The sequence below is a fragment of the Peromyscus maniculatus genome, chromosome 17 (assembly GCF_049852395.1).
Source record: "Peromyscus maniculatus bairdii isolate BWxNUB_F1_BW_parent chromosome 17, HU_Pman_BW_mat_3.1, whole genome shotgun sequence".
Classification (NCBI taxonomy): domain Eukaryota; kingdom Metazoa; phylum Chordata; class Mammalia; order Rodentia; family Cricetidae; genus Peromyscus; species Peromyscus maniculatus.
Genome location: NC_134868.1, coordinates 60,665,792 through 60,690,587, shown reverse-complemented (window position 1 = coordinate 60,690,587; position 24,796 = coordinate 60,665,792). Strand labels below are relative to the sequence as shown.

Genomic DNA, 24,796 nt, shown 5'->3' with positions numbered 1-24,796 from the left:
TTCATCATCATTTCTTCCAGTGTACCTAATTCATTGCTTCAGTGGAAATAGCTAAGTCAAGGTCTCCATGGAGATACCTGGCAGTGTCTATGAAGATGTCTAAATCCCAGCGTTTCTCTGGAGACCACTGATTCATCACTCCTGTAAGGACCAGTTTGAGACATGGGTGCCACATCTATAGCATTTTCTCACTTTGTGTGAGGGCCACCAAGGCAGAGCATCTGTGTGTGGTCTGGGACCAGTGGCTGGGGCATCCTCTCCTCATGTTCTGTGCAGCTGTTTTCTGCACATACGTTGGAGGCTTCCAGCATGCCAACTCTGGTACAGACATAAGTGGGTTAGGGTAGCTGCACATGGCTATTGGACGGTGACCAAAACTCTAGACAGAAGTTGCCATTGTTGCTTGAGACTCCAACGCGCCTCCCAAGCACCAGATCCCAGAGGCAAACCCGGCCCCTTTCTGTTGGTTTCTGGTTATAATTGGACGGACACTATGTCTGTTCAGAGTTCGTGTGAAAATATGCACTTCCATAGTAGTTATTTTTAAGCATGTTGGACAAGTCCAAGATGACCTTGACAACAGTCCTAAGACCTTTATGGTGTGAGATGCTGCTGTGTGACTCCAATGGAGAAAATAACGATCTCTTAAGACAACTTCTATGTGTTTCTCTCCCTCACTCTTGTCTTTGTCATATACACAGCTCAAAAGAGGAGAGAACCTACCCACCAGAGTGGCATCTTCTGTTGGTCCTTAGTCCTCCCACTCTTGTATCAACACAAAAGAGGGAGTCCTGAAAACAGCAGAGACCTTGCCTATATACCTCCTGTCTCATACTTATTTCTTATTAAAATAAAAGAGGATTTTTTTGTGTGCCATGCACCTGTCAGAGCTGATTTCATGGTCTCTGAACAAAAACCCATAAGAATTGGATGAATTGCTACTGGTACCCATATCCATCCTCCAGAAGAAAACAGGAGCCAGAAGCCAGAACTTCCCACGGTCCTTGTTAGTGAGCCATAGCATGCCTTGGAACACATGCAGGATGTTGAATCTTGAGTCTGTTGTTTATCTACCTGTGTCTTCAGAGCAGGGTCCATGCACCTTTAATGCTGGCACCTGTGGGCTCTCAGAGCATGTGAGTGTTTCTGCAGTGTGAACATTCCTGTCATGGTTGTTTGCAAGCTCCTGATGTGGTGTTGCTGAGCAAGCAGAAGGTCCCATTGGCTTTGAGAGCAATCTGTGCAGCATAGTACCATTTATCCTTTTCTGGATAAACCTTTATGGACATTCAGTAATTTGTCAGATCTTTACTGTGTCATTTAAAGTACAGCCCAATGTACTGCAACAGCTATAAGCAAACATACTCCAAGATATTAATCATCCAAGAGAGATGAAATTAGCAGGCAAGATGAGGCAAGGGACACTATGTTGTGAGCAGGATGGGGCAGGAATCACTGTGATGTGGGTGGGATGGGACAGGGTCACTGTGATGTGGGTGGGATGGGACAGAGGTCACTGTGATGTGAGTGGGATGGGACAGAGTCACTGTGATGTGTGTGGGATGGGACAGGGTCACTGTGATGTGGGTGGGATGGGACAGAGTCACTGTGATGTGAGGTGGAATGGGACAGAGGTCACTGTGATGTGGGTGGGATGGGACAGGGGACACTGTGATGTGTGTGGGATGGGACAGAGGTCACTGTGATGTGAATAGGATAGGACAGAGTCACTGTGATGTGTGTGTGGGATGGGACAGATGTCACTGTAATGTAGGTGGGATGGGACAGAGTCACTGTGATGTGGGTGGGATGGGACAGGGTCACTGTGATGTGGGTGGGATGGGGCAGCGGACACTGTGATGTGAGTGGGCTGGCATAAGGGGACTGTGATGAAGTTGGTCATTGGCTGTGTAAAGCTCTCCACGGAAAGGTTCAGGTGAGCGAGGTCTCTCAGGACTGAAAGGGCAGGGCTCTGGCTGGGTGGATGTAGGGAAAGGGATTCCAGTGTGCCCTGAGCAGTGAGTACATCCCCATTTCCTTTTCTACTCTGGAAGGCTCTTCTGAGCTTGCCACCTACATTCTCATTGGCTCTAAAACATTGAGTTTTCCTTTCCAAGACACAGCAGTCAGGAGGAAAGATTCTGGTCATGAATGAGGGTCAGGTAAAGAGCTGGTCTGTTAACTTGTAGCATGTGAGGGTCAGGTAAAGAACTGCTTTGTTAACTTGTAGCATGAACCGTTGGTGGGGACATCTCCTTAATGGCCTAGTTCCTCTCAGCTCACACTTTCTTCATATGTGAAAGAAAAGCTGGTTTTGCTTTGCAAGTTTTTTTTTTCTTTTTTCTTTTTTCTTTTTTTTTTTTTTTGAGAAACACAAGATGTATTCAAAATACAAAAATCAGTGTATAAATTCACTGGGTGTCCTGCTGCAGCTGCATGTGATGGTGGTGAGGATGGTCACGATGGTGGTGGTGGTGATGATGGTGGTGATGGTGATGGTGACTGTGTGGACAGTGGTGGTGGTAGTGATTGTGATGGTTTTGACTATGGTGGTAGGCATGGTGAGATGGAAGAGAGTAGTGATGATGCAGAGTGACTCTCAGGTGGTGATGATGATGCTAATGATGATGGTGATGGTGTTGGTGATGGTGTGAATTACCTGTTGCTGGTGATGGTAACGGTAATGGTGGTGGTGATGATAATGGTGATAGTAACGATGGTGTGTTATGATAGTGGTGTTGCTGATCATGCTAGGCACATGGGTGTGGGATATGGTGAAGATGATGCTGACGTGACAGTCCTGTGCTCTTGGTTGTAGCAGGCTTTCTTTTAGCCCACCAACCAGCTCACACATCATGACACAGAGACTTATTATTAGTTTTGAATGTTTGGTCTTAGCTTAGCTCTTATTTTAATCTGTTTTTCTTTATCTACATCTTGCCTCAGGGCTTTTTACCTTTCTTTATTTCTGTGTATCTTACTTTTCTGCTGTCTCCATGTCTGGCTGGCTGTCGGCTGCCTGGCTTCTGGCCCTGGGCCTGCCCCTCTCTTTCTCCCAGGTTCTCTTTATTCCTCTCTCTCTTTCCCCAAGCCTATATTTCTCCTCCCACTGATTCTTTCTGCTTGAGAAACCCACCTTACTGCCTAGGTATTGGCTATTCAGCATTTTATTAGACCAATCAGGTGCCCTAGACAGGCAAGGTGAAAAAAAAAAAGCAACTCATCTTTACATAATTAAACAAATACAGCACAAACAAATGTAGCACATCTTTACATCCTTAACAAAGGCAGCAGAAACAAATGTAACACTTCCTCACATAGTTAAAATAATATTCCACAACAGTTGGTGCCGAACATGGCAATGTTAATGGTGAAGGAAGGGTGGTATTTGACGTCTGAAGTAGTTTATGTCTATAGAGATCTACAAATGCCTTTCCTACCAAATGATATTATTCAGACTTTCTGCTGTAATTGTACTTTATTGCCACGTGCTATCACAATCTCATTTAAAAGTAACTACAATTTCAAATATTGAGCTTTCATTGTTGGTAATCTTTAAGTTGGCTGTGTGAATGTGCCATTGTGCGCGTGTGCATGCTCACATCCACACACTTCATCAGCAGTGATTAATTTCATTTAGGAGAAGACGTTTGCAAGGGCAATCCATCAGAATAACTTACCCCATGACAGTGCTCGCCTTTGCCGCACACACCTAGTAATAGAATCCAGGGTGTTAAATGGCTGTTTGTGTTGGTTACAAATGTCCCAGAATATCTGTCTTTCTTCTTGCAGAGATGAAATGATAAGGTAGTGTGATTGCCTATTGGTTCCAATTTATTTGTTGTCAACTGGTTCAGTCTGGTCAGACTTTGCTTTCCCCTCACATAGTATCCTGGCCTTGCTGGTAGATTCACTGCTCCGTCTGAGAGCCACACATCGCCAAATACATGGCTCTGTAAATTCTGGTAGGTGTTGCTGCACTTACATGTCTATCAATCCACAACTCTGAATAAGAAAATAAACAAGACACATTCCAAGTAGCCACTTCAGTACCTCTTAGCCTTGCAATCATCTGATATATAAGAAAATTTTATTCAGCCCAGAAATCTGACCTGAGCTTGCATGGATTCATCCTTTGTGATTTTGATAACTTATATATTCTATAACATTCAGGAATATTATATTATATGTGCATATATTATATAGTTATATTCCATGGAACACAGTTTTAATTGCATTTTACCCTGCTATGTAAGTCATAATTTGTAAGTCAATCCATGCTTTTAGAATATCATAAAGGTACATGGAATATTGTAGAGGGTTTGTGGTACCAAAATTCCTGTAGCACAGTGTGTGGTATCTGTTGCCCAGGCTTTTTTTTCCCTTCTCAGGAGGATACTGCAATTTTTATTCTGCACATGTAAGGGTTGGAGGGGTGTGTGTGTGTGTGTGTGTGTGTGTGTGTGTGTGTGTGTGTGTGTGTTTGTGTGTGTTGCCAAACTTACATGAAGCAAAGAGTGTACGGATGCACACAGAAGTCTGTCTCATACCTTTGATATATATTGTTTTCCATAACACTAAAATGGGGTTTGTTCACTAATTTATTCTCTTCGTCTCTCCCTCAAAGCATGACATCCTGAGAAATTTGTTTATTTTGCTCACATGGAACACAGCCCTTTGAAGAGCATGTGGCATGTGATAAAACTCAAAAAACATTTGATCAGTAAGTTAACATAAATATAAAGATTACTCCCTCTCCTTACTGCTCACCTCCCAAATCCATTTCGGCATGATCAAGTTGTGCTAACATAAACATGTTTAAAATGGCTATTTAGAGCTGTTGAGGATTTGTGGTATCCAAATTCCCATCACAGAATATGGTAACAGCTTCCAAACATCCTTTTATGTCTCTTAGGAATGCATCACAGTTTTTAATTTCTGCCTACAGGGATTGGAAATGTACTCCTCTCTATAGAGTATATATTATACCTGCTGTACTTAGCGATGATAAAATAGCCTCTATAGCAGAAATTGAAACTTGGAAGTCCTTGGGGGATATAATGGTGGCCTTTGAGTGTCTTTCAATATTACCTGGCATCTGTGGAAACTGGGTGAACTGACTTCCCAGGAGGGCCTGGGGGAGCCTATATCTCTGGCCTCTGTTTCCCCATGTTCTACCCACATGTAATGTCAGTCACTAAACACTGGAGTTGTAAGCCAAGTGACAACCTAGGGTATAGGCTGAGCACTTACCCTTCTAGTATGTGTGTAAGCAACAGAGAGTCCTTAGTCATAAGCAGAAGGAAGCATCTTTGGGGGAAGGGATTTGGGAAAAGAAGAAATAAGGCAGGTGGAGTGGATTCTAATTTCAGAGTATAGAATAGTGGACACACATAAGATGGAAACTACCCTAGAGCTGATTTATCTTTATGCTTGAAGACATTTGAAAGAGACTAAAGGTTAAAATTTTCCTAGTAAATTTGATTTAGAATAGATACTAATTTTGGCAGTAACTCAAAGTCGCGTGACTTTGAATCGCACTTTTCTGGATTGCACAGTGCTGCAGACGCCCTGGCCCCTGGGTGAGCAAACACTTCCCACTTGGGTCTTTCATGCACTCCTGTGCAGTTGAACCTTAGTCCACCCCTTCCTCTCTCCACCACGTGGATGGGGCCAGCTGGCCAGCCCTCCTTCACACTGCTTTTGTATCCTGGGGCTGGATGACCAATTGGCTAGAAGAAGTGGAGCGATTGAAGAAACAGTGGGTCTCAGAGACAGTTTAGCCACTGACAACAAGATTCTTCACCCATCTGCTTCTTGGCATCGCTATTCTTTCCAAGGCATCAGCCTTTTGGCAGCCATGGGCTCTCAGGAAGAACCCGGTCTTTCTATTGCCTCGCATTTCAGAGCCACCTTGTAGCTGTTAGCTTTTTACTCAGAAGCCACCTGTGGATAAAACACGGAGCATGCGCGCTGGCGGATGCCATCAAATTACCTGTAAGTGATACAGACTCCACCGAGTCCCGAATCTGGACTCTTTCCTTCTTTAGAGGAACTGTAAAAATAGTTTCCCGCTCATCTGCTGGGCGTATACACAAGATCAAAAAATAGAAGGACAGGCAGTGGATGTCAAAGCTGTCATTTGTGCCCTGTCATGACATTTAATGAAGCCAAATACGAGTGAGTCAGTTACAGCAATTTGAGATTCATTGGTGAGGTGACGCCTGAGTTTGCCTTGAATGGAGCTGAAAGAGGGGAATAATATCCCCCATTTGTCTTGGTTATTATTGTGCTTACCAGAAGTGATCTCCCATGACGGAAGATGATCTTTTATTAAAAATATTGAGTATCTGCTAATACTTGGAAGTGAGTTAGTGCCTTTTGGAGAAATGTCCTCTTACTTTCTTTAACATGTTGTTAACAATGTTACTTTGCTAGAGTTCATCTCGGAGATACTCTGTATCCACAAGCATGGTGGTGTTTGGTTGAAAATGGCTGTGGTACATTGTCTGTTTGACAAACATCGTCGCAGGCACGGCGTCTGCAGTTTGGAGCCCTTGGTGCTGAGTGCTCTGCGTTTTTATGTCTTTCCTGGATTCCCAGGCACAACACCATATCGCACTGCCCTCCAGTTCCTGCCTCTGCTTTACGTTGCTCCCATCCTCAATGCCTCCATGTCTTTCTTCACATTGGGGCTCTAGAGGACCCCACCCTTCACACCAGCTTCTCTGGTCTTAGCACACAGCTACCCTGAGCAAGTTCATCTGTTCCCTGGTTTCTCTGTTGCAACCACACCCGCTAATGTCCTAACCTACACCTTTCACCCGCTTTTCTAAGACTCAGACATGTCCATGCACCCAGCTGTCTCCTCACCTCTTGTTTCCTCAGACTGATACGGAGCACACTGCCTGCCCCTCGATACCTTTTCCATGTGTACACGGCAACCTTCCTGATCTCTCTGACATCTCATCTCTGCTCATCCTCTCTGAAATCTACACTATCTCACTGACTGTGTTAGTTCCTCCACTTCTGTGATGAACCACTTGACACAAATCAAGCCAGGTTTACTTGGGGTTTATGACATCAGAGATTTTTAGTCCATGGTAAGATGGCGCCATTGCTTCTAGGCATGTGGCATTAGGAGGTACGTGATGGCAGGGAGTGTGTGGTGGGAAACCAGTCATCTCGTTGCAGCCAAGAATCAAAGAGAAAGAAGGGGCTGGGACAACATATACACCCAACAAGGTGTATCGCTCCTCCATACTCTACTTCTGCTAAACCTGGCTCTGCCTCCTAAGCTTTTTGCTACCTTTCAGTCTCTTGTTTAGCTGTGAAACTTTCGACGGATTAATTTACTCATGATGTCAGAACCCTCACAATCCAGTCACCTCTCAAGGCCCCACCTTGAACACAATCGCACCCTTTTAAACTAAACACTAAACATATGTCACATTCAACCTATAGCCCCTCAACCCCAACCTTGTTCCCACTGGGTCACGGCCATCTCAGAAAACAAAATACAGCTTTACTTCAAAAGTCCCTATAGTCTTCAGTGGTTCCAAGTGGTAAAAGTCCTAAAGTCCAGGTCTCATCTGAAACTCAAGGCAATCCACCTGTGAATTCATATAAGGTTACAAGAGGAAAATCCAACATACAACAGGAGAGAATAAACACTCTCACTCCAAAAGGGAGGGATTGGGGCATGTTAAGGGAAGACTGGGACAGAGCAGACTGAAACGCAGCAAGGCAAACAACAAATATTACACCCCATGTCTGGCATCTGGGACTCCTGGTCGAACCATCTGCGTTCCAACAGTATTGGGCAGCCTCACTTATCCAGCTCTGCGCCTGCAGCACATACAGATGCTCTCTTGGGCAGACTCCACCCCCATGCTCGCAGTTTCCTTAGTGGACACCTCCTGGCCCGGAATGCCAACAACCTGAGGTCTCTATGCAACTTAGGTTTTCATGTGGTGAACTCTCAGGGCCTCAGTCTGGAATCCAACCATGCCACACATCCTCTTGGGATCTGTGGTACAGGGCTCGGTGATTCCATTAATCTTGCATCTTTCATGCCTATAACATCAATATTATGTAGCCCATACTGTCACATTCTGCTATGAGCTTGGGATGGAGCCTGGCTCCTGCAGACCATGGTTGTAGCAGCTCTTCTGTTGACCCTGGGGAAATTCTTCCAGACTTACCAGACAGTTGCTTTTCAGAAACTAGGGGCTCTTTTGGTGTTCATATTCCTGCCTCTTTCCTTTCAGATGAGTTTGTGTTTCACAGATTTGGCAGGTGAGATCTTGCCTTTCTACTCTGTGAAGTAGAGCGAGTCTTTACCGGCTCACACGCCTTCCTGGCATTTTAAATTTGCCTGCACAGCACCTCACAAAGCTTGACAGCTTTCTTACCTGTTGATTACTGGGCACCTGTCATGCTCCAGACTCAATCCCAACTTGAAATTTCCTCCACCAAAGAAATTAGTGCATTACTCTAATTCTACCTCGGGCAAGTTCTAAAGACAGGGGCAGAATGGAACCTGATTCTTCCCTGGAATGTAGCAAGTTACTTCCAGCCTGGGTCATGACAGAGTCCTTGTTCTTCTCTGAACCTTGATGTACCAGATGCCTGAAGCATTTCTCTCAGCATCCTGGTATTCCAAATCCCCACCAGAATGGCCTGTTAAGCTCTGCTTAGACCAGTCCAGAGCCTTGCTGACCCAGCTCCAGATACTCCCACTTTACGCCTGCAAGCCTGAGCACCACATGGCAGGTTTAGCCCAGGGTCGGCTCCACTCACTCTCTTTTTGCTGTGCCAAAACACACTGACAAAGTGACTTATGGAAGGAAGGCTCTATTGTGGCTTATAGACTGAAGGAGAATCCAAGATGTCAGCGGAAGCCTGAGACCACTGGTCACACCGTGTCTTCTGTCAGGAAGTACAGGGTGCTGAATGCTGGGGATCACCTCACTTCATCCTTGTTATTCATTCAGCAATGCCTTTAGTTAACAGGGCCTTCCCACCTTAATTGTCCTAATCTAGACAACCCTCCACTGCCATGCCCAATAGGTTTGTCTCCTGGGTGACTAGATCCTGTTAAGTTAATAACCAGGGTTGAACATCATAATAGGAAAAATCATTTATAGTTTGATTCATGTCTTCTTTGATCAAGTTGTTCATAGCTCAGGTAACATTGGAACTCCAACACCCACTGTGGTTTTCTTATGGACACCTGTCTTTTGCAAAGTAATCCTGATGCATTTCTAGCTTCCACATATTCTACTAACCAAGCTATCCAAGAAGTTTCCGAACAGAAAAAAAACTCATACACAAAATCCAAACTGATGAATTTCCCTGCTTACTAGCTTAAACAAACACATAACAAGAAGCAAGAGGAAGAAGACGTGGCTAAGTCAACCTGGATAGGAGAGGCTGTGAGCAGGCAGAAAGGCCATTCCCTACCTCAGCCCTGCAACACTACTCACGCCAATGTGGTTAGGAGGGAAGATACCCAGGAGTAGAAAGTCTTAGGCCAGTGACACATGCTTCCTCCACTGGAGGACAGGCTCCTGGCTGCCCCTGTCCACGCTCTTCAATAAGCTACTGTCTCAATGACTGGACCTGCATCAGCCTACTGGAGCTCACAATGGGAACATACATGTAGGTGCTAAATTAGGATGACACAGATGAGACAATTGTCCACAAGCTGCAAGATCATGGCCCTGGAATCTGTGTTTAATGTTTCTGTCCTTCCCATCTCTGGTTGATGCTTTTTGTTGGAAGGTATTTTGATCTTGTGTGTCTGGTAGATCCCTCATGATCTTCTCAGTGAGTTTGTCTGTGCGGGAACAGTTCAAACTCCCAGGAAGGCACGATGTGCCCGATCCCTGGGTATGTACCCACATCTAACATTGTGTCACTGCTTGTGTGTGAGTGAGTACTGTTTAGTACTGTGACTTCCTTTCCTGGTGGATGAATGAAGCAGAGCTGACAGAATACCTGGTTCCCCTTTATTGCTTATGTTTTATTAATGGCATGGTAAAGGGTTGAAGTCGCTTCCCTGAAAAGTACTGAGTTCTTAATCCCAGGAACTAGGTGGACCTGTGGAAAAAGGTCTTCCACATGTCATCAAGGGAAGATGAGGACCCTAGGGATGGCTATAACCCAGCAGGACTAGAGTCCTGAAAAGAGCAGAGAGGGAAGGAAATGTAAAGACAGAGCCAGAGATGGGAGGGACATACTTTGAGCAAAGGAACAGTGTGGCTGGCAGCCATAGGCATCCACGGCGGGGACAACCCTACCCCAAAGGTTGTTGGAGGAGGAGCGGGAGGGGGTTCCTGCAGACAGCAACATTTGCACTTCGGGCAGCCTGACTTGGGAGAAGCTGAACTTCAGTGTTTTAAGTCTCTTCCTTTGTGTCACAATGCCAGTGAGGACACTAATACAAACGGACGATCACGAGGTCAGTGAGATTCTGTGAGAGAAGGTGTCTTATCACTAAAGTTTCCATGACGAGGACTCCAAGCCGTCGCTCCTAGACAGCCTTTTATTTGAAAGCACACACTCACTGGATAGTCAATCATCCATCACAACAGCAATTCAAGTTGTTAGCTCAGATTCCTTTTTGTAGGACCGTACAGATATTTTATGTGTGCACCTAAAATATGCTTTCCAACATCAGAAGTTACTGTTCAATTTCCTTTCTTCGTGTTTAAGATGAGGAATGAGCGTTAAAGGGTCCAGAGCTAGGAAGACACAGTACTGTGGGTTCATATGTGGCTTGCCCAATGCTAGGACTCAACCAGTAGAGCTTAGCTGGCGTGTAACCATGCTGCAGGGTTGCTATGGCAACATCAAACCGATGAATGGACCACCTCCCAGAGACAGGGCTGTGAGTAAGTGTGAAATTGATTCAGTTGTACACAGGAACACATTCAAGCCAATTTTGTGAGGAGGATAAAATTTCTGGTAGGAAACTGCATTTTTAATGACTTACATGTTATGAATATGATATTAAATATTTGCTTTGGATATTCCAGGAATATGGTACTTAAAAATTAAGTGTGCTACGCTAATTCTATGCTGCATTATGTAATTCCTATTCTGTACTTATTTCAGGTAACACTTATTTTGTTTTCATTCATTTAAATTTAGGTATCTAATACAGAGTTTTACACTTGAGATTAATATTTCAGGCAGCTACCTTGGCAGTTAAACTGCTCAAGTGTTTGGTTATTTCAGACTGTCGTGCTTAGAGCAGTGTTTGTTTGTTTAAGAATTATAAATGGAGGTTGTTCTGTGCCAGCATTATTTTAATGTAACATTTGTAAATCGCATTTTGCATTGAACAGTATCTAATGTTATAGGTAGTACAAATCAGGAAAAGCAAGTATTTTAATATTTCAGAACTTAGGAAGACTGTGGTTTGGCTTTATGGAAATGGTGTATTCACACAATATTGCTTTGTGTTTAGAACTCATTTTAGGAGCCATCCATCATACAGTATGTCTAGGCACTAAGCGTGATGCCTTGAGCATGTTAATTGTGTTTCTTTAAGGTGAATTGAGTATATGGGGAGATCTGATGAAATGGTGGACTTTGCGTCCTTTCCTTCCCCACTCATTACACACAGGCTTTGTCTACACTGGAAGATTCTTGAGCACACTGAAGGACATGATCCTATCTAAGGGTCCTTTTAAGTGACCGTCTGAGGGTCCTTTTAGAAACCATCTTGGGGTCTGTCTATAGTTCTATCTAAGGGTCCATCTAAGGGTCTAAGTATCTGTAAGGATCTATTGAAGGGTCTATCTGGGATGTGCTAATTGCCGGCCCCTCCCTCTGGTATCTGGTGCAGCTCACTTTAACAGAATGCACTCATCAAGCTCAGTCAGCTTGAAATGAGAGCATGGCTCATCTCTGGGGACACCCCTCCCCCAGTACCAAGGGCTGTCGACTTTCCCATTAGTTCAACTTGTAGAACAGAGGAGCATGACTTGTTTGCATAACAGAAACCAATATTTGCTCTTTTATCCTCCTGGCATAGACTGCCATGGGGAGTGCTTGCCAGACCCTGGCAGAGAACCCCTGCTCACAGTGCAGGTTTTTCTTTGCTGACTAAATTGAATGCTCTGAACTAAAGTATGCCTGGTTATGCTTGTGGCTTCCTGATAGTTACATGCAAAGCCCTTCATGGTTCCAGGGAGACAGGGCTTATGCTTTTAACTAAACCCAAGGCAGGATACTCAAAAATATGCTCCCTTTGTTTCACGACTGAAACTTTGATGATGTGCTGGTATTTACTTGAATAAATTGGCACATTCAAATAATGCCATAAATTAAATTTGATCTTAAACTTAATCATACACTAGTCTGTCTGTATCAAGAGCTGTTACCTCTTTTTTAAATTTGTCAACCCATGTGAACCTGAATAAAGCGAACCATTCAAGCAAACACTCCCACCCACTTCCTCACTCCACAGTCACTTTGGTCACGATGCTGTTTCTTACTGTGAAAGCGTAAGTGTGTTCAAAGACAGAGTCACAGAGACGGGAGGGATCTCTAAGCACAATGTCACTTCATCTAGGTTTATGAGCTATCTGAGTTTGGTCACTGGGTTAACTGAACCCGATTTTTTTATTTTGACTGAGCTTTTACACATGGATAACCTGTCTGGGCTAGCTTGGGCTAGTTTGGGTTGGTATAACAAGGGACCACTGCCTGAATGGTTACTAAGCAATGGGATATGCCATCCATTTCTGTGGAGGTTGGAGGTCTGAGGTCAGAGTCAAGTTCCGCAGACATGGCAGCCACCTTCTCTGTGTTAGCTGACGGGCCTCGGGAGGCTGAGGGGCTCCCTGGGGCTTCTTTGACTGAGGTGCTATATGATCTGTGTACTTTCTACTTCCTCACCTAATCACTTCCCAAAGCCCCTGACTCCAAATCCTACCACACTGAGGGTCGAGGTTCGAACACACGAGAGAATCTATTCGGGGTATCACAGAATTCTGTCAGGACAGAAGAGAGCTGGGAAGTCGAGGGCATAAGGATTCCTTTAGAAGCACTGTGGAGTTCACACCAGTGCCTGGTTCAGTGGAGACTTTAATGGACTTCTGTTAGATGGTAGCATCCTTTCTACAAATTCCACTGCCATGCAGGCTGCTGACAATATATGCATTTAAAACTGTTTCATGGACCCTTGAGTTATTTCAGCACATATGGACACATGTATGAATTTGTATATGAGCCACTAATCCTCTGTAAATTTCTATTACAGACAGGCCTTTACTAAGTGCGGGCATGGATAATATAATGTGTGTCTTGAATACTTTGGCCCTGTGGGTTCCTGTGACCTCTTTTCATTTGCGTATCCTAGACAGGGTACGTCAGAGTTTATATGACTAGTTGAAAGTGATGTGAGCTGTGTGTTTTTGATAGGTTGTGAAACCATGTGTTTATACTGTTTTTAAAAACTCATTTTCACAGACAGCTTAAAAATCATGGAATTTGTTTTCGTTGAAAGATAAAATATGATTTTGTATTCATGATTATAACACATCTAATCCAGACATTTTATTTAGAAAATAATTCTGTCTATGATAAAAATAATAACAGCCTTAACACAATAATAAAAACAGACAAATATCCTTGCCACTTTCTGAATACTGAATATGTTTTGGGACCATGCAGCATTCTTCACTCTCATTGCTAGTGAATTCTTAAAAACACCCTCTAAAGGGATGCTATCATGTCCATTTTAGTTTATCAATTTATTTTGAATTATTTGGTGTGTGTTTGTATTTGTGTGTGTGTTTGTGTTTGTGTGTGTGTTTTTTTGTGTGTGTTTGTGTGTGTGTTTTTTTGTGTGTGTTTGTGTGTGTGTCTGTGTGTGTGTGTGTGTTTGTGTGTGTGTGTGTGTGTGTGTGTACGCTCCAGCCATGGTGCTTTTGCGGAGCTCAGAGAATGACGTGCCGGAATCAGTCCTCCCTCCCCGGCTGGGTCCTGGGGACTGGGCTCCGGTGGTTGCCGGGCTTTGTACCAGGTTCTTTTCCGTGCTAGCCCTCTTGTCGCCCTCCACTCCCTTTTGGATGGGAGGATGTCGGATGTCAGGCTTGTCTGAATCTTAACACCAGGAAATGGCCATTCTGGGATTTGGGATCTCTCTTAGTTGAAAGCTCCTGCTGAGAGATGAGATAACTATTTACAGAGTGGTTAATATGTAAATAAACATGTAGCATGGGTATACATGTATAGGAAAACCATTCCAAATTGAAACTGCTGCTGTGTCCACAGGCACTTACTAAAGTTTGGTATTAAGGACACAATATTCAAGGGAGACATTCTAAGGAGGTCTGAGGTGATAGTGTGATATTTTGTGATTTTTTTTTATTAGTACGTTTGAGATAAATCCAATGCACATTATGTTGGTGTCAATCACTTAGATGGGAAGTCACAACTAGGCAGGGGGTGCTCCGTTCCCATGTTTTTCCTTGCGGCACTAAGAGAATACTTTGATGACTGTATCTGTGTGAGCCTTGGCGATCTGGGAATTGGTTCACGGGTTGAGAATGAGAGGATGTAGGGAAGATGAAAGCCCGGGGATCAGAGGAGTGCACAGTTCTGATGATTAGCCCCAGGACCGAGCAGAGACCAAATTGTCAAGGTTTGTGAGCAGCTAAGAATATCAAAACCAAAGTAATTGATGCCAAAGCTGGGAAGGACTTCAGATGTTTGTGGCGTGATGTTGGTGACAGTGCTAGAAATTTCTAAAGTAGCCAAGGGCTTGACATAAGTGTCGGAGGGAATTAAATTTTAATTTTCTTTGTCAGTTGTACACTGTTGTTTTGCATTCAGTATGGTGGCTGCACCTTAAGCATCTGCTGTCCCAACGGACAGGTGCAACTTCACAGCTACCAGCGGCGGCCTGGCTGCAAGGGCCGCAGCCAGGCGGGGATTTTGTTCCTTGGGGCACTGGTTCAATGATGGCTGCTGAAGGGAACTTTATCTACATCTCTATCCTTCTGTAGAACTCAGGATTCAAAGGTTGAGGTGAAATCCTGCTAGCTCAGAGAGGCTGAAGAGCTTGCGTCTCCCCCAAAACAGGGTGTCCTTCTGCTCTGCCCACTGAAGAACCCTCGCTACACTTAGCTCCTCCTACCACTTCCTGTGAGGCAGTTGCTGACTCAGCATCCTGACCCCAGGTTAAACTTATTTAATCAAACAAATGTAACACGCCTTTGCATTGTTAACAAAAGCCGCAGAAACAAATGTAACACGCCTTTGTATTGTTAACAAAAGCAGCAGAAACAAATGTAATGCACCTTTACACAGTTAAAATAATATTCCACAGTACACTATTTTAAAGAACTGTCATGCACTCAGGACGTGGACACGTGAGTTAAGTGCATCGCTGCTAGTCAGCAACCTATGTATGACCTGCGTATTGTGCGGACCTGCACGTATGTGGAACTATACATGTTATCAGCCCAGAGCAAGGCCAGGAATGGATCAAGAGGTTTCATATGCTGGAAAGCAGAGCCGGCCAACAAGTTCTATGCATGTCTGTATATGAATCGTCATAGCTTTGCCTAGAGAAAAGCCCAACGAGGAATCAGTGACTCAATGCCACCTTCATCTTTGTGTACAGGGTTGGGCTCCTGCAACACTGATGCTTCCTGCAGCCTGTTGACTTCAGTCCACTCCCTAAGCTGTTGGGTATAATCTGCGTCTTTGCAGTGTCTAAAATCCAGGCAACATTTGTTTTATTTGGAAAGAAAATAAGACTTGAAATTTCACAGCATCATAGCAATTGCAGAACCAGGGGACTTAGCCATAAAAGGGTCATTGGTTGCAAAGCTCTTATTAGTAGTGTTCTCTAGTGAGGATATTTCCACGATGCACTCACTAGCCGCTCCTGTCTGACCATCCCTGGTGTCTTGTCTACTGCTTGGTGAACTGACACGGGCTGTGAGCACGGGTCACAGATGAGCTGGGCTTGGTTTGGCCCTGTTTGCTCTCATTCTGTTCACTCTGGCGGAGGAAGCCAGTGCAACATGGGTCGCTGTGTACCTGGGATGAGATGGGAGCTTATATGGATAATCAGAAACTGTCTGTGCCTCCCGACTCCTCTGCCTGTAGCTGGGAGCCTGCTTATTCCACCCATATCACACTGTCTGAGAGAACTGTGGCCATATCCAAGTGCCTTCCCTTCCCACGAGGCCTTGAAGAGACACAAGGGTGGAGACGCTTACATGAACTCCGAGGGAAGGTTGTGAGTTTGAATCCAGTGCAGGGAGTGAGAATAGGGGTAATTTCACTTTTATTAGTATTCAGTTTTAGAAGTTTTTTTTATAATAAATACCACTTACTTTTGTAGATGGGAAAATAATATTTCAAATGGCAATTTAAAAAATAGGCTTATATTAAAATGCTAAGTTCAAAGTTATATAGATATTTTAATAATTAATAGGCATGCTTTGCATAAACAGTAGTTGGTATTTATATATTTATGTTTTACTGATGTTATTACTAACTGAATATTAACATTTTCATGGCAGCTATGGGAATCAGACCAGGAGTAGACTTGGGGTAGATTTTAAAGAGAAAATGGAGCAGGCCTGTGGTGATATATTGTGTACCCTAATAAACTTGCCTGAGGATCAAAGGACAGAGCCAGCCACTATATTAGACATAGAAACCAGACAGTGGTGGCACACACCCTTAATCCTATCACTCAGGAGGCAGAGATCCCTCTGGATCTCTGTGAGTTCAAAATCCACACTGGGAACAGCCAGGCAGTGGTGGCACAGACCTTTAATCCCAGTACTGGGAAGCACACACAACTTTAATCCCAGGAAGTGATGTCTGGGCAGAGAAAGGTATACAAGGTCTGAGGAAACAGGAACTCACTCTCTTTAGGCTGAGGATTTCATAGAGGTAAGAGCTAGTGGCTGCTCCTCTGCTTCTCTGATCTTTCATCTTTCACCCTGATGTCTGACTCTGTTTTTTTTTTTAATTTTTTTTAATTAAAAGACCATTTAAGATTCAAACAGCACAGGTCAAGTAGTCAAACTGTCTTCACGGTAGGTTAGGGGCACAAAGAGGCCACAGATAAATGTGATGTGACAGAGGATGGTACAGCCCCTCAGCTTTTCATATTCAATTCTTCACTCCTATACATTATTTCTTTACTCACAAGGGAAAGCCGACTAATAACCATAGAGCTCTGGATGGTTTGGGAAAGATGGGCTTCTTGGACAGCACTCCTGCCAGTGGGTGGGTGAATCTTCTGAATCCTCCCTGGCTTCTGTCTTTCTGGTGCAGCCCAGCTCTCTGTAGTTTCATGGAGTTCAGAAAACTTCCAAGCCCCATTACTGCCTGAAGTAGGTTAAAGTTACGTTGATGATCCATCAGTGTCTTCCATGGTGAGCTGAGGAAGAGTGCAGTTTTGAGATCCTACAGGATTGAGTCCAAAGCCTAGGTCCAGGTTCCCAGATAAGGAATCATAAGTAAGTTTCAAAATTAACTTTACTTTCTCCACTGATGACTGATGAAGCCCAGAGCACTTGTTTTCTCGGTACTAGATGACAAGCCTGGTGAGTTTTCACTAACTTAGGAACAGAAGGACCTCGATTAATTCATAACAAGGTTTTAATATAGCAACTTCGCACAGCCAGTGTCAAGAAATCCCCACCATCCCTAAGCTGCTCTGAAGTTAAAATCTCCCTGCAGCTGGGCTCTGGTAATTACTGCTATAATGGACAGAAGCAGAGGCCACAAGAGAGGAGTTTTTGTTTATTTTTAATTAAACAATTTGATATATTTTGCAAAACCATAAGGCAAAGTTCTCTCTTTACAAAGCATTTCCTTTCTCCAGTTTGTTGTACATAGTTTTTAATCACAGATTCAGAGTGGGGCCAGTGGCAAAGGGAAAGCTGGATAGGAGAAGCCACACCTGATTGATTGTGTTGTGAGTTACACACACACACACACACACACACACACACACACACACACACACACACACACACACTGTGTTTAAAGCCATCCCTGATGCACAGGAAGTTCCCATGGGCTCATGGATGCCCTCTGTCCAGTTCAAAGAGCCTGTCACCATTATATCCTTCATATTTTGAGTGGCCCATGTCCCAGGGTCCACTGCTGCAGCCGTAGGAAACAGGTAGCTCAGGTTCATCTGCATGGTGTTGTCAACTCTTAAAGCAACAGACGGAGGCCCAGTGTTCCCGTTCCCACCTCTGACTCTGTCCGGACCCAAGCTGGTTGTCACACCGCAACAACATAGCAGGTCAGAGGCATGTCTGACCTCAGGCTGCAGCTTTCCAACCTTGAAGTCATCCCAGGTTTCTATAGAGGACCAAGCCCCAGCCTCCCACATCCTTCACCGTGGGAACAAACCAAGCTTTCCAAGTGGCCCCCCAAGGAACCCACAAAGTTGAACTTGTCTTCCTTGGGGGAGAACCTATCACGATTTTTTTTTCCAAAGCATTCTTCAAAATTCTTCCCTCTCCTGGTTGACACTGCCCTCACTCTTCTGGTAAACGCAGGTGTCAAACTCCAGAAGGCCAAAGAATATACTGAAAATACCCAAGGGTGAGATCAGGATTCCGGGCATTAGCTGGGGCTTTAGTCATGGGGAGGACAAGGCGTGGCTGCTGGGTCTGGATGAAGCTCATGCTCTGAAGATGAGGTACCCTCCCAGCCAGAGCACTCTTGTAAACACAGGTTGCTATGTTCGTGGGAATCAGGCAGCTACAGGACCTCTCAGCCCTTCTGGAATGCAAGGGAGTCTAGGGATGGGAGACGTTGACCACAGTCATGTTGACGATGGAGTCCATTGGTAACACTGCAGTGTTATGCAGTGATCTTAGATGTCTGTAAGGACAAACCACTGTGGAGTGAAAAACAGTATTGACGTGAGCCATTCCTTGTCACTTATGAGATATGAAATGTGAAAAGCTATGTCTGAAAAATTGTTACCATTTTGGCCAATTATATTTAACTTGCAATTATTCATTCATGAGATATTTTAATTATATTAAACTAATTAAATTATAATATAAATTAAATGTTATGACTTGTCAAAATGGCTACAGCTTATATTTCTAATGATTTTACAGGTGCATCAATTTATACTGGATTATTGATGAGCTTTACAATTTACTTTTATTTGAGTCCCTCTTTCTGAAAGTGTTACCATGTGATTTTTCTTTTCTTTCTTCTTCTTCTTTTTTTTTTTTTTTGGTTTTTTTGAGACAGGGTTTCTCTGTGTAGCTTTGGAGCCTATCATAGAACTCGCTTTGTAGACCAGGCTGGCCTCGAACTCACAGAGATCTGCCTGGCTCTGCCTCCCAAGTGCTGGGATTAAAGGCGTGTGCCACCACTGCCCGGCACATGATTTTTCTTGAAATGTCTTTTTCTCAAGGCTTTAGGTGAGTTTTCAGTCTTGTGGTAAGATACCCTGCTAGAATGCTATGTCTGTGAACAGTGAGGAAGCCATGCACATATGGGGGACTCTTTATTGTCTGAGTGTCTTTTAGACAGGGTCATGGTTCCAATAAAAGGCAGGTTCATAATTGAGTTCTGAAGGCTGATGGTCTCCTTTGGTTAGTGTGAGCCTGGTTTTTGGTCTACAGCTATGGATCATTGAAGCTCTCTGTCTTGAGGCTCTTGCCGCAGGCAGGTTCTTGTCTAGGAATTACATATCCTCTATCATGCTTCTCTCCTTTTGGGGCTGCCTTCCATGTCTGTGTTATTTGAATGAAAATGACCTCTGTAGGCTCATATTTTTGAATCCCCAGCTGACAGAACTGCTTGGAAAGGACTAGGAGGTGTGGTCTTGTGGGAAGAGGTGTGTCACTATAGGTTGGCTCTGCGGTTTCAAAAGCCCATACAATTCCCTGTTAGCTCTGTCTCTGTGCTTGTGGATCAGGTTGTAAATGCTCAGCGACTGTTCCAGCATCATGCCTGGCTGCTCTTGTGCTCCCCACCATGATGGTCATGGACTCACCCTATGGAACCATGAGCCCCAAGTTAAATGTTTTCTTTTATAAGTTGCCTTGGCCATGGTGTTGTGTTGCAGCAATAGAAAAGTCATTAAGACAAACTCTGCCAACCTCAACGTTTCCCTGTGTATCAAGTTCTTGACCATGCCTCATTTTTCCTGGGAACCTTTCCAAATTCACTTTGGTTTTTGTTGTTTTGTTTTGTTTTTGTTATTCTTAGACTCTCAATATTGGACCTCTTTACTATACATCACTGAGGGGTCACAGAGACCAGGTACATTCTTGCATGTTCTATTTTGGTTACATCTGTTTTTACATTTGTAAAGGTGGACAAGAAGCCTTCCTTGAGTATTCCATAAAATTGACCCAGCAGTTAATTCATAGGAAGATCATGTTTTCTCATGTCTTAAAAACAAACAATAAAAAAACCAATCCTCCAAGACTTATCATTTATATCCCTACCACATATATTTTAATAATCTATGTTTTGAGTCTATGTGAAGAGTGTATTTAACAAGCTTAATGAAAGAGATAGGTTTTCTATATGGTCACTTCTCATAACATTTATCACTAAGGAAGTGTGGTTTTTTTATGCTACTGAGTATTATATGGAAAACTCAGTTTTTCAAGACAATTAAATTCTATGGAAGAAATGCTGTTGTGCTTTGATATTCTGTAAATTAAGGAATAGTTACTAACGCCGAGCTGAGCTTTAAGGTTAATAGCTGGCTTGGTATTTGCCTGGTGCAGAAGTCAGTGCTCATGGTGGGTGGCCATAGTTTGTGCCTTTGCCTCAGATGACTTAGAAGAGTTGGGAAAACTCTGCTGACTGTTCCTGAGTTTCACTCACTAATTAAAATGTTTACAGCATTATGTAAAATTCCATTTGAAATGCAGGAAGCATGCAATGAGAAACTTTTTGGTAGGTCTACACAGTGAGATGTCTAATTCCAATCCCTGTCACAGCTGCCATTATTACACAAAGTGAGGTGTCAAGGCACCCTCAAAGGCTGCCTGCCTACTCCCGTGCTTTAAGGGGAGCAGTGATAGTTGAGGAGAGGCTTGCTGTGTATGAGGCCTGTGGTCCATGCTGTGTGCTTCCATGTGCTTAGCTCTGGATTTTTGTGAACTGTCTCCTTGTCGAGACTGTTAATGCTTCCTCAGGGCTCCTAACCTCCCGTTAGAGCCTCCTCTCCCCATGAGAGGTTGTTTGAAGGGAGGAGCCCCGGGGGTCCTGATGTGCTGGCACTTCCTACACCCTGCTTTAGAACCTGGGAACCCCTGCTTCAGCTAGACAGCTCTGAGCACCGGGGGAACAGGGTGGTCCATGACCCGTCCCCCTGATGCTGTGACGTGCTCACAGTTACAGACTGTGGGGATCAGAATAATTATTGGGTATTTGCATCTTGCTCCTATGCGCTTTGTTATTTAAATATCAGAACATTATACACACATTTGCTGAAAAATCATAAACTTATTAAAGATTTGTGGGAAATTCAACAGGGGTTGATGATACAGCTTTAACCCTTTCCCCTGCTTAGAAACGATGGGGAGTGGACATGCTCACCCACATTCCCACGTACAGATTCTTCATGTACAGCTGTCCTTTGAGGCATCCATGTGGCATGAAAAGCATTTTTCTAAAACATTTATTCAGAAATGCCTGCATGTTACAGTCAATTCAATGGCTCTCTGACCACACTCTAATGTGTATCTTTAAGCACAAAAGGAATTAGATTTCTGCTATAATGTAGACACTTTGGTTGGCAGATAAATGATTTCATACAGATATGTTTAAAATTGAGGTATAGATACTGGATTTCCTGGGGGGCATTTTGCCTGGGCATTGCTTCAAAGACACATGCAGAGTCATGGCCTGGTATATATACATACATATGTTTTTTTAAATCACATGATTATTTCAAGTAGCAAGGTTGGCCTTGGCAGTTCTCTCCAGTAGCAAGAGGCTATAATGAATTATTCCTGTCTGTGGTTTTTCTAAACTCAAAAGAACTGTCTTCCTTATTTTTATCCCAGGATACAACCAGGCCCACATTCCCACTCCAGTCCCTTGCCTGGCTTCTCCCAGACTAGAGAGGCCACAGTTGCTGCAGCTGTGAACTCCCTGACCTCTGAAGTTTTCTTGCCTTTTAAACCATGGGAATCTGATGTCAAGGTCTTACACTGCATTCACTGGGCACCTTGCAGTGACTGATGCGGCTCTGACTGTGTGCAAAAGTCAAGGCCTGCAATTGTGGTTTGTACCTCTAAACCTCGGCACTGTGCCTTGTTCATGTTTTTGAGGTTGAAAAAGTCAACCAGAGAAGGCATGCTCTTATAGAAACCATGTGTTGTTTTTAGAATTTTTTTGTGTGTGAATTTCATACATATACACAATAGTTATGGTAAACTCACACACACTCACATTTTCACTCTCTGATTCCTTCTAGATCTTCCCAAACATGCTCCTCCTCTCAACTTCATGTCCTCCTTTCTTCTATTTTCAAATAATCCACTAAATCCATTTAATGCTCAAGAAACATCTCAGAGGGACAAGAAATGTTGTAAGAGCCAGAGGATGGGGAGGATTGCTATGAATTGTCTTTTGGACGTGGCTTGGGTATTGTGGTTTGAGTGTTTACTGTAGCCTCCTAAGTACATCCTAACATACGCTGTTATTGAACTATTGCAATAAAGTGCTATGGAAATAACATTAACCCGAAAGAACGTTGTGTTGTAGATTCTTCTGTTCCGGGGACGCACTGGGGACAGTGACACTCTCCAGTTCTGACTCAGTTACTCTGAGGTCAGCCATCCCCACACAACCTTCACAGCACAGAGGACATTGACAAAGAAGACTTTGGGATACTTGAAAGGGTGGTGTATCATTTCAGCCTTTTAAAAAAATGTATGAGCACATCATAACTCATAAGCAAGTACTTAAGTCTTGCTGTTCAAATGCATTTGCAAAATTTTGCATGGACTTTCAACACTGGGTTCTGGAGGAAATTGCCCATCTACATGTACTCGCAAACGCTTGGGAGATGAATCAAGGTAAAACACAAAAATACTCATAGTAATAAATATTTCATAATGATTTTATAATGCACTGTCTTGATTATTTTATCACAGTATAAAGAAGCAATGAATAATTATAAAGGAGGAGGCAGTAGATATGAGAAAGGATAAGGAAAACACAAACTAACCAATTACTTTCCCAAAAAACCCAAAATGTTTTTAAAGATTGGCACACTGAGGGTTGTGATCAAGGTGTGGCTAGTGTTCTTTCGCAAAATATAAAATTGGGAACGGAAAACTGCACAGAAACAACCTGTTCAGCTCTCGGACACAATTTAATACTTAAACGCTGGTGTTTATCGGCCCCGCCTTCCGCTTCCTCACACCTCTCCCATCCCCTGCATTCCACTGCTCTTAATGTTGGCCTAGTCGGGCCTTACACTCTGGGCCCCACACACTAGATTACCATGTACAATAGCGGCTTCGCTCATCTCCTCCTTTCCTTCTGACATATCTTCTTCAATGGTGGAAACAATCAATTCCCATCAGAAAAAGTAAGAACAAATATGAAGCTATTTTGAGTTGTAACCAAGGAATGCGTGCGCATGCATACACACACACACACACACACACACACACACACACACACACACACACTGAATTACCTGGATGAGCATGTGTCCAATAAGCACAGGGCATCCTTGACTAAGTGTCTGATTCTGTAGTACATTGACCTTACTCATCAAGTCTTCCCAAAGTTGCACACTCTGTGTGATGGTCACTACTGATCGTCAACTTGGCAGGATACAAAACCGCTCAGGAAACAAACCTCTGGGTACACCCATGAGGGGGTGTCTAGACTGCGTAATTTGAGCAGCATTCACAAGTGTGCAGAAGGAATACCTGTCTCTTTCCATTTGCCAAAGATGGATGCAGGGTGAGCAGCTGGCCGCACACCCCTGCCACTGTGACGTTCCTACCACGTGACCTCAAACTGTGAGACAAACAGACCTTCCCTTCCCTATGTTGTCGTTACTGGTATTTTGTCAGAACAAGGAGAGAGTCATGACTACGTGCAATTCCTGTGGACGTCTGTGAGACTTCGGAGTGAAGGGTCCCTCTAGGAATAGTCACTGAATGATGAAGAAGTGGGCTTCCACAGCTAAGATAATGGTACAGGCGGAGGCAGCCAGAGCTACAGGGGGGATAAAAACCCACACAAGCATCCTGGTTGGAAGTGGTCTCGGTACCATGATGAGCTTCCTGGATGTGATCCATGTTGTTTCCTCCTCAAGGATTCTGATTCGGATGACAAGTTTGTTTCCGTTCTGTACAAAGCATGCACTGCCCGCTGTAGCCACACCTTCTGCTCCTGAACTGTTCTGATTTGTGACTGCTGACCTAGTGAGTGGTCCAGTGTAGGTCTGCATTAGGATTTTGCTTCTCACATGTTACCATGCTGTGGCTCTTTATGGGCAAGCCCATGGTGTCTCCACTGATTCCCTGTTGCCTTTCCTTTGGATTAGGCTAAACTGGTATCTCTTTCACACATACTTTGTATCATCCTATAACAAATGTGTGAAATTTACTATTTCGAACACTGATTGTGGTTAGCCAGTAATCACCAAAACAAAGAAAAGCAAAAGAAGAAACTGATGCTCAATATGACTTTTGATGCCTCTTTCACTGGATTTCTCTAGAGATTCAGATAGGTGCATATTGAATATTTTCCTAGCTTTTGTTTTGTATCTGTCTTT

General features: G+C 43.7%; 1 protein-coding gene across 1 annotated transcript in view; it reads left to right on the top strand.

Annotated features, from left to right (window-relative positions):
* Nucleotides 1-24,796, top strand: part of Myo16 (myosin XVI) — a 482,961-nt gene that overhangs the window by 37,772 nt on the left and 420,393 nt on the right. The gene's annotated exons all lie outside the window — the stretch shown is intronic.